This window comes from Oxyura jamaicensis, chromosome 1 (assembly GCF_011077185.1).
Source record: "Oxyura jamaicensis isolate SHBP4307 breed ruddy duck chromosome 1, BPBGC_Ojam_1.0, whole genome shotgun sequence".
Classification (NCBI taxonomy): domain Eukaryota; kingdom Metazoa; phylum Chordata; class Aves; order Anseriformes; family Anatidae; genus Oxyura; species Oxyura jamaicensis.
The window spans coordinates 11,602,834-11,618,073 of NC_048893.1; the positions used below are offsets into that span (position 1 = coordinate 11,602,834).

The window sequence follows — 15,240 nt, forward strand, 5'->3', positions numbered from 1 at the left end:
TCTTCTCTTCTCTTCTCTTCTCTTCTCTTCTCTTCTCTTCTCTTCTCCTTTGCCTCCTCCAAATAAATAAATAAATAAATAAATAAATAAATAAATAAATAAAATAAAATAAAATAAAATAAAATAAAATAAAATCCTAATTAATATAACTCCTCACTCTCAGTACTATGGTTTTCGCTTCACTAACTGAAATACGACTATTTCTGCCTACTCTATTCAAAAACTGTAACTTTCCTTCCATCCTGTGGGAAAGCATGGGGAGGGATGGCTTCATCTATCTCCTCTGCTGCCATGCTCTGGTCTGCTGTTCTAATTTGAACATGAAGACACCATAAAGATCTCTAAGCATTCATGATCATAGACAATATAGGAACAATGAGATTTAAGCACATAGATGGTGGATTTTTATCAGGAAACTTGCTATCTGCTAAGAAATGCTGAAGAAGTGAGGAATCAAAGTTCTGACTCTATTTTTTTTTTCTTTTTTTTTCTTTTTTTTTTTTTTTCATTTAGCAAACATATATTAAGATATTGCTATCCTTGCTTTCTGCGCACATCTTTGTTAACAGTTATTGTTCTACCAGAAACAGAAGTAACAGAAATGTTAGTATGCTGGTTCCTCAACCACTGCTATTCACAGTCTTTGTCCTAATGCACCCTCAGCAGATATTTATGTTAATGCCACTCTGTGGTTGGCAGTACCGGAGAAACTGGAATACATTTTATTTCTGACATGCCTATTTTGGGACTGTTAACTTCCCTGAAAGCATGAAGTGGAGTGCAATATTGGTATCACTTTCACCCCATGTCTGCTATATCCAAGATAAGCTCTCACACTGTGCTCGTTAAAATATAAAAATTGGGATAATGGGAAATTAGAAAGTCTTCAGTTTGGCTTGAATATTTTCATCCAGTTTGATTAGTCCTAGCAGGTGCTGAAAGACTGTTTTCATATAAAGAGCTGTTGTGGTTTAACCTGGCCGGCAGCTAAACACCACACAGCCGGTCGCTCACCCTCCCCTCTCCCTCTCTGGTATCGGGGAGAGAAACAGGAAAGTGAAGCCTGTGAGTTGAGATAAAGACAGTTTATTAAGATAAGAAATAATAATAATAATAATAATAGTAACAGTGTGTATGAAACAAGTGATGCACAATGCAATTGCTCACCACCTGCTGACCGATGCCCAGCCTATCCCCGAGCAGCTGCCCCCCCACCCTGGCTAGCCACCCCTATATATTGTTTAGCATGATGTCAGGTGGTATGGAATACCCCTTTTGCCAGTTTGGGTCAGCTGTCCTGGATTTGTCCCCTCCTAGCTCTTGCTGCACCCTGAGCCTGGCTGTTGGCAGGACAGAGTGAGGAGCTGAAAAGTCCTTGGCTTAGTGTAAGCATTTCTCCATAACAATTAAAATATCAGCATGTTATCAGCACTCTTCTCATCCTAATCCAAAACATAGCACCTACCATCTACTAGGAGGAAAATTAACTCTGTCCTAACCAAAACTAGGACAAGAGGCGTTCAGCATGTGTGACCATGCTGCCTCCATATCATCAAAAATATAGCATTACATTTTTATGATGAACAGTATAAATGTCTCCCAGATTTTTACTGTGACTTTCTTTGTTAGTATGACTACTAAATGATTTTATATGTAGACTGAGTGATTTATATTTCATAGAGTCCTAGAATCATAGAATGGTTTGGGTAGGAAGGAACCTTAAAGATCACTGAGTTGCAGCCACCCTGCCATGGGCAGGGACACCTCCCACCAGACCAGGTTGCCCAAAGCCCCATCCAGCCTGGCCTTGAACACTTCCAGGGATGGGGCACCCACAGCTTCTCTGCTCAGCTTGTTCCACTGTTTCACTACCCTCAAAGTAAAGAATGTCTTCCTAATGTCTATTTTAAATCTACCTTTTTTTTTTTTTTTTTTTTTTTTTTTTAATTTGGTTTAGTTTAAAGCCATTCCCCCTTGTCTAACCTTTGTACTCCCTGACAAAGAGTTACTTTGTTTTGTTTTGTTCACATCCAAATTGTACCAATTAATTTTACCAGCCTGGTGTGTCACTGTCAGTGCTCTCCTTCATTACCTTGCCTGGTAAAGTTGAATCGTGCTGAAGGTCTGGTGCCTCTTTGTTGCGTATGTGGGAACAGCTTTAAATAAACACAAGTGCTGAAAGATTTCATGTAGCTCCTGTTTCCAGAGAAACCAATTTCCTGTTGTCTGGGCATGTTCAAAAAGGTTAGGTCAATTGTAAACTAAGCATAAACCTTACTGCGGCTTTGTGCTGAGTAAATAAATAAGAAAAATACAAGTTATGATGGAAAAGCTAATTGTGATAACAAAGTCTTAAAGCAAATTCTTTTAACAATGAGATTGGTGAATGGGTGAGATGGTTTCTCCAGGGATAAAGGCAGAAGCTTATGGGAATGTTCTCACTTTTCTGAGTTTTTCAGTTTATCTGATTAATTTTCTCCCCCTTTTTTTTTTTTTTTTTTTTTTTTTTCCTTCTTTTCTCCTCTACACAGCTATCTGAATCTTTTTTTTGGTTAGTTGTTTTTTGATTGGTTAGTTGTTTTTTCCCTCCTCCCCCCCTTACCCCCCCCTTTTGTTAGTAGTGGAGTAGTAGTAGTAGAGTGGAGCTTTTGTTTGATTTTGAGATATGCCTTAGGAACTTGAATGTTCATACATTGCTCATTTTTCCTTTCAACCTGGGAAGCAAAACATCTGAAAAGACTTTACTAGTATGTGTCTTTTCCTTGGGGTGTATATTTATATTTATCAGCTTTATCTTGCTTTATCTACTTAGGAACATATAATAATCAACTAAAATCACCTCACTTAAGATAGTTGCCTTTGGAAAGGAAAGATGGTAAAAGACTGCTGAGACTCCTCAGAAGAGAGACAGGCAGCAAAAGTTAAGACAAATCTGTTAGTATTATTTTAGTTTTTTATTGTAAGCCCGTTGTGCTTTCTGCACAACATGTGGACTGTAAGTCATGCTGACTCACATTCATGCTCTTTCGGCTGGGTTTTTCCACTTGCACATTCCCATTACTATCCTGTTGGTTATCCCTTGCGATTCTCTTTCTTTTCTTGACGGTGCGTCTTGTACCTTCATTCACTTCTTCAGATTTTGTTCTTTCTAGACATTGCACATTTTCATCTGGAAAAGTGGTTCCTGCATGTTTTGGACATATTTGAGAATCTAGTTTAAGATTCCTATGGATTTCATTGATAGCTTTAACTATGGAAGCCACACAATTGATTTTGTTTTTTGGCTGGCACAATGGCTCTCTCGTCTGTGGCTTCTGATGCTTAGGGAGCATCTGGACCACACAGACTTCACTTGTTTGAGCCTTCTGAGTTGGCAGACCAGCTCCTTGGTGATGTGGCCTTCTTACACCATCTTGGTGTTTTCTGATGATCACGTTTATGGCCTTGATTTTGGAAGTAGCACAATACATTGTGCTTTTCAGTTGGCACAATGCTTCCTTCGTCTGGGAACCTGGTAAGAGAAAATACACGTTTAGAGACCAAAAACAAGGAAAGCCTTCAGCAGTATAGACAGAGATGATGGCTGGTTAGGCTTAGTGCTGAATCAGAGTCATTCTGTTCCCAGATTTGCACCCTGACTAATGGGAATTTCTCTGGCTTAGTTTACAGTAAGAGAAAGGAGCGTGCTTCCTGTGCCCTGACCTGATGTTCTAGCATAGAGACCTTTGTTGTTTGAGCATTGTACCAAGCCAGCATAATTCCTCTCTTTCCTGATAATAAGATGGTTGAGCTACAACTTCTCGCTAGGATTTTCAGAGATGGTGAAAATATGCTTTGTGTCCTTTAGTATTTCTGTGCCTTCTCTCACTTTCCTGTTGGAAGACATCGAGGGGATGCGAGTTAGAAGCTACTGGTGGGACACAGATAAGGTTTTAAGGGGGCAGAAAGGATATGAAGAGGCAGCATATTGGAAGGGGTTGCTGTTCCGGCAGTAGTGTTCTTCAGAAGGCTCTAGGGTAAATTTCTGTGGCAGTGCAGGTTGTGAATTGTGAATCCATGTGCTGCTTAGCTGATAGTTCAGCACACCATCATGCTTGGCAGTATCTTGTACTTTCCATGTGCTGTGGTCTCATTGCAAAACAAGGTTATTTGGCATAGTTGCACATGCTTTCTTCATGTTTCCAAAAGTACTAGAACCACAAGTGGGATATTGTGGGAATCATTTTCAACTGCAGAACCTTCCTGCACTCTCCTGTCACCCAGGGTCTCAAAGTGGCTCCTCAGCTTCTTCACAGTGATGGAGAAGGGCTCAATCTGGCAACTGCCACCCAGGGGCTCCTCCTTGAATACGTCTGCCCTCCTGCAGTCTCCTGGGCCTTTCTCCATGGTGCTGCTGCAGCTGCTTTTCATTGTTGCTGGGGACTGTGGGGCTGGTGGGCGTCGGAGCTTCAGGCTGGGTCTCATGGCACTTGCAGACTCCCACCTCTCCTTGAGGGGCATCACAGAACCCTTTTGCAGGGTCAAATCAGACAGCTCCATCATACCCTGTACCAGTAGGTACATGATGACATAGCTTGTACTTCAGGCTGAGCTTCTGTCTGCAGTGTTGGGTTGTTAGAACTTTTTCTTTTTTTGCTTGCTTTTTTTTTGAGACAAATACTTAACCAGGATTTGAGTTGTCTGCAGTATTTTACTGAAGAGTACAGGAGAAGAGCTAGATTTCTACAATCCAAGGGTACTCATGAAGGAAATTCTATTTTGACATCTACACTTGCCAGCAATGAATTTGGATTTAGGCCTAAAGCTGACTTTAAGCCATATCCTTACCTGCTCATGGTCATTTAAATCACTACAGCTCGCTTATAGCAATTCATTCTTAAATAAAATACTCGATGAAGACTACGTGTCTGAAACTGTCAGTAATTGATTCCTGGGATTTGAAAAAAAAAAAAAAAAAAAAAAAAAAAGTGGGAAGAAAATTGGGGGAATAAGAAAAGCCAAAGAGATTTGGAGTTGGGCTTCAATGGTCTTTAGCATTTCACACTACCTTTGCTGACTGCACTTTTTAACTTTTGCTGGCCACTTGTAAAGCTATCTTGTTTAAATGAAGGCGAGAGCAGACAACACATGTACATTATGAGAAAAGGACCAACATGTTGCCCAGGAAGGCTGTGACTCACTCAAGCCAATGTGTTTTCCAAACCACTGCAGCCCAGACCCCAGGACCCAGAGGAAGGGACAGAACAAAAAGCATCCGAGCCCTTAGTTTATGGCGATGCTGGGAAGGGAGGAAGGGGGATGTGAGAGAGAGGACTGGAAGCCACTTCAGTTCTTCCGTCTGGTGACTAATATTAACTGGCCACATTACTAGAGGAGCTTTTCTCCACTAAAGACTCCCTGAATGTGCACATGAGAGCTAGCTTCTCACAGCATCACTTGAAGAGCTTGCAGTTTCTTCTTCAGGTAAGCAGAGCCAAGCAGAGCCTCAAGTATCTACATCTTTTTTGTTGTTGTTGTTGTTTTTTTCTTCTTTCTTTTTTTTTTTTTTTTTTTCCTTTGCCCCCTCCTGCCCATTTATCACATGAACAGTATCAGGCTTCGAGCTAGACAACCTATGTCCAAAAAAATGCATGAACTTGTGCAAGGAGCTAATCTTACCTCTGGGCTCTTCTCAGTTGAGTTTTCCTCTCATGACACTGCTGCACTCTTAACGTGTCTGTTTAAAGGAAGACAAATTTAAACATTCTCTTATTCACTGGTCTCTTTTGACTAACGAACAAGAAGCTTGATACACAATTCAAAGTATACATCTGAGAAAATCCTCACCATACCTCATCTGTCACAGTCGCACTTTCAAGAAGTGAGGACCACAGGAAGAGGCACCACCTTTAAACCTGCCTGTCTGCATTATGAGCACACAATCAGTCCACAGTTGCCAGGTTACTGTCTCCATCTGTGGACATACAGAAACCAAGACAACCAAGTCAGCATCCTGGCTTTCCTTACCCAAATAGATCAGACAGAGACCCCCCCGGGCAGAATCTTTTGTTGGTGCATAACCTCTCCTAGAAAAAACTTGGTGTCCTTAGAGACAAGTTCTTGGGCAGACCATTGCAGTAGATAATAAAGGCCCCCAAACAGAGAGAGCATTGGTTTTTCATTTTCATTCTCTGCTACTTAGCTAACTTCAAATTCTCTCTTAGAGCTAACTGGCAGAAGTGTTTGACAAGCTCTGGCATGCCATGCTTGGTTTTCTTTCATTTACTAAAGTTGTTGGTGGTGTATATTTGGTTGGTTTTGATACTTCAGAGAAGCATCAGAATGTTGGGTAATTTACCCTTGGGGACGTTCTCTCTTCCTGTAGTATGGCAGAGACTTCTGACTTTCAGGCTACAGCTCTTTGGTCAAGAAAACTTTTGAAGGACTCTCTAATAGGCCAACCTGTTCTTTCCAAATGGGGAATTAAGGGAGAAATCTGATGGGAACTTCTGTGGATCTTGAGAGAGAGAATCAGCAGGCAAAGTCATAATTTTGTAGTTGCAATGCCATAACTGGAAATCATAAAGCAATTCGGTGCTCAGAGTTGGGTTGAAAGGTGATCCAGAAGAAAGTGCTGTCTGTCTGCATTAGGCTACCGTCTGTTGTGTATTTGCATTCAGCTGACAGTTAATAATTGTCCTTGGGAATACACTGCAGGGGAAGACGGCAGAAAGAGATTTCCATTTTGTTTCAACCAAATCCCTGTTGTTTGAATTTAAATAATTATTTCTGAGTTAGGTGTTGGATGCTGTAGATGCTCTAAGTTAGATGTATTACATTAATAATTGTTCCTGATTTAGCTGGTGGGTTTCAGAACAGATGTCTGAAGAAGTGAAATAGAGCCATGAGAATGATTAGGGGACTGGAGCATCTGTCATATGAGGAAAGACTCAGGACTGCTTGGCCTAGAGAGGAGGAGATTGAGAGGGGATCTTATCAACTGCTACAAATACCTGAGAGGACAATGTAAAGAGGATGGGACCAAACTCTTAGTGTTGGCCAGTGATAGAACAAGGGGTAATGGGTATAAATTGAAACACAGGAGGTTTCACCACCATATGATGAACTTCTTTAGCGTTTGGGTGACAGAGCACTAGAACAGGCTGCCCAGAGAGGCTGTGGAGTCTCCTTCTTTGGAGATATTCAAAACCTGTCTGGATGCGATCCTGTGTAACATGCTCTGGGTGACCCTGCTTGAGCAGGGATGTTGGACTAGATGATCTCTGGAGATCCTTTCCAACCACAACCATTCTGTGATTTCTCTGATTCTGTAATTCTGTAAAATGCCTGCATTTATTAGAGAGAACACTGTAACACATTTTCTTCTTTTCAAGACGGGAGGGTTGCAGATCCCTGGTTCCTGTCATTTGGCTCTGAAATAGGTGGACATTTCATCCTGTATAATGATCCCATGATAGCTTATGTTAACAAAAGGGCAGGAGTGACCAAGGCCACATTTGAGTTGTACACTGAAATAGGACTGCTCAAGCTCAGCTTTTTCCCACCACTTCAAATGTCTCATTTCATCATAATGCTTTAATGGGCCTGGTCTGTAGCAAAGGCCTTCTGGACTGTGTGGCAGGGGGAAGTATCTCGGAAATATAAGGACACAGAAAGGTAAAATTATTTGCTTGTGGATTTTTTTCTGTCTTTGGAAGTCAAAACAGCTTTGGCTTGTGGGTCAAAAGCACTGCCTAGAACAGTGGCCTAAGAAAGACTTGACAAAGATAATTGACACTGACTCGTGGGTGGTAGAGGTACAGATTTGTTTCCTTTCCCAGCAACAGGAAACCGATACGAGGCTTTCCCTTTGCAGTGTTTCTGACATTATTTTGGCTTAGATGTGGAATCTGTCTGTAATTACAGGATAGCACTGACTGAAAGACCACGAGCAGTCACTGCAGAATCAAAGGGTGGATGAGGGTGGAAGGCACCTCTAGAGGTCATCTGGTCCACAGCCCCTGCTCAAGCAGGACCACCCAGCGCATGTCCTTATCCAGGCAGCTTCAGCCTCTCTAGGCAATCTGTGCCAGTGCTCCAACCCATTCTCGGCTTGGAGAAATGAGCACTTCTGACTAACCATCCCAACCCAAACCAGAAGTGTTTTCAGTCTTGATTCTAATCTCAGCTAACTGTAAATCTGCCATGGTCAAGAAAGTAACATATCATTTATACTGGAGTTAGTAAGATCAAAAATCTGCCTTGAAGCCCGTATTCTTACACAGTTGCCTCGCAGGGAAAGACATTGTGTTCTTTAAACAGCCAAAATGTGGAACTGGGGAATTTTGCCAGTGGGAGAGGTGGGAAGCTAGCAGGGATAGGTGAAGTTATTATTATTCAGAATACAGCACAACAGCAATGTACCAGGGGGGTGTTTCTGCTGTTTCATATTAAGAGTATCTGAAAAAGTGCATATTTCCTTCCTGATATAAAAATGTACCATTAGCAACAGGTTTCAAATGTAGTATGACAGTATCCCTGAAAAGGCAAATATTCCACTGAGAAGGACTACTCACAAAAGAAAATATTTAAGTTACTTTACCTAAACAAGACCTTATAAATTGCTTTCAAGTCACCTTTTATTACTATTGATTTTATGGAGAGAAAAAAAAAAAAAAAAAAAAGAAAGAAAGAAAAAAAAACAGACTGACCAAATTAGCTTTATTATTTGAGGCTTTTGTTGTTGTTATTGTTTTGTTTTGTTTTGTTTTAAAGTGAAAAATAGAATAGTTCTATTTAGGGAATTACATTGTTTGCTAATCTGTTTTGATTGCTTGAATAGATGGCCTACCAATTATGAAATTGTTATTCTGGTAATCAGTTACTTATTAGCACAGGCCTTTCTTGTTAGAATAATCTGGTGTCCTTGGTGACATTTACAAAGTACAAGGGAATGCACTGAAGACAAGTGTAACATTTATTACCAATATGAAGATTATTATATGCTAAATAATACTGATGGTTTATTTTACTTCTTGTAAATAGCATCTGAGTCCTTGATGTTTTAAATGTTTGGTAAATTCTCATCATTTTTTGAATATGATTGTTCTGTATTCAACAGCTTTATCAACACTAACTTACACAAAGGTATATTGTATTAGGTGTGTTTGTGTGTTTTTAATAACAGAAATGTACTTTTAAGAGATATTTTAATAGGTCATTCTAAGAATTTGTAATCAGCTTGTAACACTTTTTAATCTGTGCTCCTAAAGTGCTCCTAAACTTTCCAGATATTTTTGGCTTTTTGAAATCTGTTTAAAGTAGATGTTATCCATATTTTATAGGCATGGATCCTTGCCAGGTCCACTCAGTTAATCAGTCTTGTGTCTGATGACAAATAACATTTGCAATTCACATTGCATTGTTGAATGATGTGAACACATAGATCCATTTTTCCCCTTAGTTTATACTGCATGAAAAAATGCAAGATTGTGAATGTATTTGCTGCCTGAAAGCCCCCTAAAATAAACCTTAGCTGTCCCTAGAAATGTTCCTGAAACCTGTCATTGCTTGCACTTCCTTACCATCCCTTATATTTAGTTTCTGTAGTTTACTTATTTAGATTCAATATTAAACCACTTCATGGCAAACTGGGTAACTGTACCCAAGCCTCTTTCGAGAAGCTGAAATAATAAATACAGTGATAGACACTAGTGCAGTTCACAGAGGGTCTTTTACGGAAAGTGGGGAAAATTGTGAACAGGAATCTTAGTCTCTGGTGATACTTCTTAAAGGACTGGGGAATAGAGTCATAAGTCTGTATGGGAGTGTTACCTCTTCCTGGAAAATTTTGAAGTGTTAGTCTAAATGTTTTCTGGCACATTATTTTTCAGGGCACTAGGTCTCCTGTCAGATTGCCCTGACCATTTTTATTTTCTGAAACTGAACTTCCTGAATGGGCTGTTGTGAAGCATTTTGCAAAAAAGACATCCCAATTTCTGGCACAAAGGTGCTGCAGTTCACCTCTACCCTTCCTTAGAAAGTTCTTCTTGATGCCCTGCAGACAGAGCTGGAGAAGCAATGGGACCTTCCTTGAGCTGCTGCTCTTGCTGCCTTACAGAAGGCAGTCTTGACAAAGATAATGTTAAGGACTCTTCAAGATACCAGAGTTGAAAATGGATGTCATGATTATTTTGGAGAAGACTAACTGTTGTTGATAGACTATTTAAACAGCCTGGTTAGGAGGCAAATGCACAGGCACCTTTACCTCCTCCATAAGCTCCTTTCTCTGAACAGAAAGATTCAATATATTTGTTATTTTCTATACGCTTTTAAGGTTCAGAAGCACTACAACTGAGATCTAATGTTTGTTTTTTCACTCTACTCAATATTAAGTCCAGTCCAGTTCAGGAAAGTCCTTATTTTTTAAGAAACAACTTCTAAAATATCTTTGAAGGGCACCTGCAAAGAGTCAGAATGGAAACAAGGATGTCTGGAGTCATGTTGTCATGATGGCTCGCTTTCACACTGGCATACTGAGGAATGCATTCTGGGTCAGTGAGATTGCTGAAAATACAGGGTACAGAAGGCTTTCTGAGCATAATGAAACTGGCTTATTTGCAGTAACTATTTTCCCAAAAATACATTCATTAAAATGAAGTGGCTGAGTAAGACTGTGATTCAAAAGTAATTTAATATGCATGGTTATCACAACCCACACTGTAAAACATTTAGTATAAGAATATAGTGAAATGACACTTGACCATCAATAAAAATAAGATCAAAGTCTGTGTCACATGCTCACTCCTTCAGTCTAAAATTAAGTTATAAGCACTTTCCTTAACAAACAGCAACCTTCACTGGCTTTAGTGATCAATTTATAAGAAATCAGTTATTTTGAGAAAAGAAAGAAAAAAGTCAAATTAAATGTGAAGCCTTTGTAAGCTTCTGATGCATGGTACTTTGTAGTTGGAGTCTGTACCATTAATGTTTATTTCTTTATAATATTCTTTTAAAAATATAATAATTTCAAAAGTTTTGTTTCCTTCTGTGTCCTTTTAGTTTTAGATGTCTAAGTATATCAGAATGTTATTATATCCATAATAGTCACCCTGAAATGTCCATATATTTTAAGAGGTAATTCCTACCTTGTTTTAGGAGACAAAATGAGCATAGTCAGATACACATAAATCAAGAAAATACAAACTTATCTTCATCTTTTGTAGAGGGTGAGAGACATAACATATGACATAAACACCAAATACTGTGCTATATATTTATCTATATTAGTGATGGACAAGATCTGTTGTGGATAAGAGTTATAATTCCTGTTTGATAAGATTATTTGAGCATAGAGAATTAAGTTTAAGTCAGAAGTTTTTCAGTGCATGCTACAAACCTCGTCTTACTTTTAAGAAAAACCTCATCAATAGTTCTGCAAGAAATTAATAATTTTGAGACAAGAGGGTACAAAATGGTAATAAATTAATGACTGCTAAATAATAAATTAATTGATGACTCTAACAAGTACTTAATTTACCTTTCTATGATTTTTGCTAGCTCATTTACCTCTGACATAACAATGCTATTTCACTGCAAGAAAACAGCACTTTACCATGATTAAGACAAACATCAGTGGAAACTTTTTTAGTTTTGTTTTGTTTTCCATCTGTTACATCTTTCCAATTCCTGGGAAAGAAGGTTGGAAACATTATAAGAACATGAAAATGAACAGAGGCCTCAGAATTTGTTACTTGTCCTGTTTTCAACTGTGATATTTTTCCTCCTATTAGCTGGTATGATGTTGTGTTTTGGATTTAGGATGAGAGTAATGTTGATAACACGCTGATGTTTTAATTGTTGCAGAGCAGTGCTTACACAAGGCCAAGGACTTTTCAGCTTCTCATTTTGAGGGGGAGGGAGGGGTGTTAGTGTATGGTGTTTAGCTGACAGTCATGTTAAAACACAACATGCATGAAATAAGTTTGAAGAAAAAAAAAATGTAACTTTCAAGACTGATTTTAATATAGTATATGATAAATGGCATTAATAGATAAAGAAATACGAGAAGATGAGGGGATGTGTACAGATAGAAAGAAATTAATAACACTGAATGAGATCAGTAGGCATAAAAGGGGAAGGGTGTGCAATAGCATGGTATGTCAGAAATGTTAGAAAAAATAAGAGCGGAAGAGTAGAGGATATAATTCTGTACAAAACTGTTTCTGGAAGTATGAGAAGAGATCTTGTCTGGATTATATTATAGCTCATCAGTAGGCTTTTGTGGTCAGACTGAGACATAGAAAAGTAAAATTATGTCAATGAGAAACATGAAAACTACGGAGAATTTGGTCACTATAGACCATTGCAGACTCCCATAATTGCCTGTCCTTGCTAATACCAGTAAGTTCCAGCTACTCTGCTTTTGTCATCCAAGAGTCAACAGAGCAACAAGAGCTGATTGTCTTGAGCTTATTTCCAGCAATGTATTACCGAAGTTCATATGGAAAACAGACTGCATGTTCATGAGTTTATTCAGTTTAAATTAAATGGAAGGATAAACAAAAATAGGTCTTTAACTAAAGACTTTAATTTTGGAAAAGGAAGACTTTGAAAGATTAAGAAAACTAATTAGTGAAGTCAAATGAAATGAAGAGCTACTGGATTTCAATATAGACAAGACTTGGAATGTAGAGGAGGTTGACCTCAAGTGCATACAAGACCTTTGAACAAATTTTGAAAGAAAGAATAATTAGGGACATGGTAGTTAAGTGAGAAATGCACCATGGGTTGACTAAGGTTGATCATGCTAAGGTTGTCTCTTTCTTTATGAGATGACTAATTTTCTGAAATAATAATAATAAATAATAATAAAGAAAATAGCTTTCTACAAACAAAGAAAATTTAATTTGTCAGGATTTCAGAAGAGCATTTAAAATGGTATCACATAAGAAATTATTAAGTAAACCTTAGAAAATGAGGATTAATAAAAGAAATGTGGGTTAGTAGACCATAAAAGACTCTAGGTAACAATAGCAGGCTTTGTTAAAAGGACACTATTGACCGAAAAGGGATGTTTTTAATACAGCTAACATGTATCATTATTCAGACAAACTGTGTTCAATATTTTCTTTAATGATGTTAGTGTAAAGTACAGAAGATAGATGAATTTTTAGTACAAATAGTGAATAAAATATCATAAAAGTGTATGAGTGAGATGGAACATAACGTTATCTAATAAAAAATATAACATTGCTTTTGACTAAATATTTCTGGTATAATTGAGAAGCTAATCAGCTTGAAACATTAGAGGACAGAAAACAGCATGGACGAGTTAAATTGGTGAGACCATGTCAGGAATTTTATGCACAGTGGTGGTCATGAATATTTAACAAGATAAATTTGAACTGTGTTAGGAACAGAGAAGGATATCCTGCTACTGGATGTGTTAGGAAACTATTTTATGGGGGAAAGAAAAAAAATAGTGAGAGAGAAAAAAAATCTTGAAACAAAGAAAAAATGAAGTGTTGATAAATGATCACTTTGTTTCAAGGTGCAAACTCAAAGGTGATAAAAGAGATACTTCACTGAAAGAACAATCTTGGCACAAGAGCAAATGGGAATAAATTGGCCATGAACAGATGTTGGCTGGAAATTGGAAGATGTGCCTTATTACTCAAAGGTGCTAGACCAGTGTTTCAGAGCATATAGTAAGGTTAAAACCTGAATTTTATATAAAGCTAGTAGCCTTATGAAAGTGAATAGGATCTCAGTATCTACAGGAAGAGTGGATTGTATTCAATAACTCTTTCAGTAAGCTCCTGCACTACATATACAAACAGAAATGCAGATAAATATTTTGCATCTTCATTGTATACCTAGCACTTTTTTTTTTAAACTTATATTCCTATAAACTTTTCAAAGCAGAAACATTAAATTATTCCTACCAATATTTATGCATAGTAGCTATATAATGTTTAAGTGTTCAAAGTAGTCTATTAACATATCTTGCATACTGACATCCCTAGAGATGGGAATATATTGTTTTTAGTTTCCCAAAGACACAAAGAGTTTGCTATGCTCAAGGTTATATTATAACCTTGTGGCAAAATTAAACAAGAGGTCCACAAATCCTGGATCATAATTTTTCATTGAAAACCCTGAACAACTACTGTTGTTTTTTTGTTTGTTTTGTTGTTTTTTTTTGTTTGTTTGTTTTTGGAAAAGGGTGTGGATGGTTAAGAAAAATATTGGCATTAACCATATTTCCTAATTAGAGATTCTCTGGAACGAGATTATTTTACTTCTATTCATTTTGTTTGTTCTGTAGCGACATTATCCAAACATTATTCATTGTTATGCTGAGAAAGTAAGAGTACAGAGTAATGGATAGGTAAGCAGGTAATGCTAATTCCAAATAGTAATAAAATTATAGGTATGTAAAGCCAAGATAATCTCATTAAAGTCATAAACTTAGAAGGATATTGAAGACCAGATGGAAATCCAAATAGGAAAATCTATAATAGGACATAAGGATGCAAATTACACAGAGCAGAGTTTTTCCACAGTTAAATGTAGTTCCTTATGTCATAAAATGATATATACATAAAATACAATCTGTTAAAGTACTTGTATTGAAATCACAATTTCTAAATAGATGTACTTTGAATGCTTCCAAATTAATGAATATGTATGGAATTGTTACCTTTCATGCAAAGTTTCAATGGAAAATGTCAGACATTTTATGATGTGTAGAATCAGAATTTCACTTTTAATATCTTTAGCTTTTCAGAGGCTTTGTATGTATGTACATGCATGAACATAAAAGTATGTTCACTGAACAGTTCATCAAATACAGAGTATTAAAAGAACTTACATGTAATTACAGATCAATAGGAGACTTCTTGTTTATGTTGGTACCCAGTATTGTCCTACTATTATTCTCTCTTGAGAATAGGAGGTATAAGAAAAAAAACTGGAAGGATTTGAATTTGATGTGGACAGAATTTGGTCAATGAAGTGCAGAAAGAACCTTCATCTTGGCTTTAGATCTGTTCTCCTCTTAATTGCAGTATTAGAAAAAAACATCTACCCTAAAGTCCTTTTATCACTGTCATAAATTTTACTTTAGAGCAGAGTAGAGCGGAGTAGAGCAGAGTGGGATAGAATAGAATAGAATAGAATAGAATAGAACAGAACAGAACAGAATAGAATGGAATAGAATAGAATAGAATAGAATAGAATAGAATAGAATAGAATAGA

The 15,240-nt window shown here is 37.6% G+C and overlaps 1 protein-coding gene and 1 long non-coding RNA gene across 17 annotated transcripts in view; both read left to right on the forward strand.

Moving 5' to 3' along the window:
• The window catches only part of MAGI2 (membrane associated guanylate kinase, WW and PDZ domain containing 2), a 775,806-nt gene that overhangs the window by 396,664 nt on the left and 363,902 nt on the right, over positions 1 to 15,240 (forward strand). The window lies entirely within an intron of this gene.
• On the forward strand, positions 9,869 to 13,591 carry LOC118179006. The gene is made up of 2 exons (XR_004756351.1): positions 9,869 to 11,296; positions 12,076 to 13,591. It is a non-coding gene; the product is annotated as an uncharacterized LOC118179006 (long non-coding RNA).